Source organism: Mastomys coucha, unplaced genomic scaffold (genome assembly GCF_008632895.1).
Source record: "Mastomys coucha isolate ucsf_1 unplaced genomic scaffold, UCSF_Mcou_1 pScaffold21, whole genome shotgun sequence".
Classification (NCBI taxonomy): Eukaryota; Metazoa; Chordata; class Mammalia; order Rodentia; family Muridae; genus Mastomys; species Mastomys coucha.
Genome location: NW_022196904.1, coordinates 39266709 through 39269848, shown reverse-complemented (window position 1 = coordinate 39269848; position 3140 = coordinate 39266709).

Here is a 3140-nt window from a genome sequence, read left to right as displayed (position 1 = left end):
AGAGAGAGAGAGAGAGAGAGAGAGAGAGAAACACACTGCACTGGTCCTGAAGCAGTTTTTCTGCACTGGAATTCACACTCTGAAATGAAGACCAAGTACAATCACTCATCCTTTTGAGCTATAATTCTATCCTCAGAAAACTGACAAAAAACAGTCATTGTGTACACTAGAGGCTCTGGGGAGGATTCAAGTGACAGTATAGGTAATCATTGTTTCTCTTTACTTATTGCTTTTACAGTGATTTTTAAGCCCAATGTTGGATATAGAAAGTCAAGAAGACATATGTGTTCTATATTTGTTAAGCAATTTTATGTTGTCCCATTTCAGAGACCTTTTCTCTATCTCTTTGTGATATATTGCTTTTACCATGTTAGACCATCCTGTCTAATTTTCTTCATAGATTATGACTCTGGGTGCCATTCAATTTTGTGACTTCATTTGCTACATCTTCTGAAATTATCTATTTCCCCTTGATATATATATAGTCTATATTACATTTATTTATTTATTTTTCCGTGATGATCTATACTTACATCTTGGAATGACATTGACTAGAACATTGTGAATAAAACTTAACCTGTGTTATCATCAGTTTTTTCAGTTTCATACATTTACACAATTCATCGTGATCATATTCACCCACTGTTAATGCCTCTCAAGCACTAACAAAATCCTTCTGGCTTTTTCTTTCTCTCAACCAGTCTACTTTCATGTCATCTTTTAATGATCCACTGATTGTTCCATCTTTATATAATTGTATGTTTCCTATTGATTCATTTCTCTGTCACTTCTAATGTTATGCTATTGTGAACTCATACTATACAAAACATTGAAATTTCTCTTATGTTTATAAAGAATGATTTATAACACAAAATATGACATTTGAAGAAAATTTTCTGTAGGTTGCTGACAAGGATATATGTTCCAGAGTTCTTGTATGAACCAATTTAAACTAGTATGTGAAAGCCCTTTCATCTGTAGTACAAATTATCTCTGAAGTTTCTGTGTCAAATTCCTCTCTAAAAATATATATTAATGGAATATAGGCATTAAATTACCATCATGTACTGGATTTATTGGTTCATAGTACTTACTAGTGTTTATTCTTTAAAATGAATGCAGATACACACAAATTTTCACACATACAGATACACATACTACTTTTGAAGAACAATTCCATTTAGGTATCCTGAGTGCATCTAATTTTCTCTTGAAATCTGTTGTGCTAAACATGAGCATAAACAGCTTATCTATCTTTCTTTCATATTCCATTAATTTGCATTATCTTTTTTCATCTTTTGTTTTTGTTATATGCTTGTGTTTGCCAGGGAAATGTGTTTCTGACAGATAAAAAAAAGTTGGATAGTTTTTTGTTACCCTAACAAGTATTTTTGTCTTTACAATAGTGAGTTAAGACCATTTACACTTAAGACTACTATTGATACACATGTGCTGATTCTTAAGATTTAGGGAGTATTGGGTTGAATTGAAGATTGACTCTGCACTCTATTCAACTTAAGAATTTTTCTTTTCTTGAATTTTACAATGCTTAATCACTTCTTATTACCATTCCTCTAGTCCTTTGGTAACATTTATTTTTCCTATGGTCTCTTTCTCCCTCTTCTCTCTGAAATATTGTATTTTCTTTTATATAAGCTGAGCCCACAGCTTTTCTGTGGCATCTTTACTCTTATTGAGATGTTGACAATGTCAACATGAACCAGAAAGTTTGAACAAAACATAATACCTAGTTGTAAAGTAAGGAAACTGATCATAGAGTAGGAAAGTGGCAGTTCCAGATCAACTTCTTCATGTGGTCTTTGGTCCAAACCTCTATAACACAGTTATTATGGTCAAGGGTGGGGGTGGAGGAATATTTAGTTCAGATTGGTGAGCAGAGACAAGAAAAACCAACTTCAATGGGAGCTGTGGCTGAGCTGACCCTATTTTGTCTTCCTGTTTCTGTTTAATGAAGCAGAACAGCCCCTTGGCAATCAATTTTGCAAATGACTGAGATGTTAGGATTGCCATCATGCTCATCAGCTGTTTATCTAGTACCATACTGCCTATTTTAAGGTGTTGATACCCAGATCATTCACTGAGTGAAAATCTTGTGGTCCAATGTGGTGACCAAGGCTCCAAAACAGAATGGGGTGATCTTGGTGAACACAATTGTGTTTGTTGGGTGATAATATTCAAAGCTCTTGTGTGAGGTCAGTTTGCAAGGTCTTCTGGATAGAAGCATCCTCAAATGATTTCTCCTTCATGAAGTCTTCTGCCTTGGAAAAGAAGTTTGCCAGGAGGATCCTGTTAAGCAAAGCCCTCTATAAGGGATACCACTCAGGCTAAGCTACTACAAACATAGGAACTGCCCTCACTCTTCACCATTGGTCACTATAGGAATAAAAGGGGAATACCAGGGTAGTTTTTCTTTTCTCCAAATGTTTCTGTGGCTATATGGGTGGGAAAGAGAAGCCTATCAAGGATGTTTGTATGGGGAAGTGGAGTGGAGAGAAAGCCCTAAATGATACCTCCTCCCACTTTGCTCTCTTATCCAGACTGTGAACATATATAGAGAGATCTAACATCTCTTCTCAGGAATTGGGATACTATTCCCAAATGGAGGATCTCTCTGTTTTTCTCTACTGCACAGCATACAATTTTCATGACAGAGACATGTGCATTTACATGTAGGTACAAGTCACAGACAGAATATTTACTCCAATTTTTCAGCCACTCTTGAAAGTGGCTCATTCATTACAGTTCTCCATTGTACCCCTGCAGAGAACAGGACTCTGGTGGCCTAATAACCAATAGAAATGTATTTACTGTCTCTCAAGCCTTCTCTGCTTTCTAGTTATCAAAATGTTAAATGAGTGCTCAGCCTTGCTAATTTGATCATCAATAGGAGGAGAAGACCTGAGCCCTGTGAAGGTTCTGTGCCCCAGGGTAGGGGAATGCCAGGGCCAATAAGTGGGAGAGGGTGGAGTGGCAGGCATGGGGAGGAGGGAGGCAATAGGAGTTTGTTTTTGTTGTTTTTGTTTGTTTCTTTGTTTTTTGGAGGGGAAACTGGGAAAGGAGAAATTTACATGTAAATAAAGAAAATATCTAATTAAAAAAAAGGAAAAAAAAAGCATGGA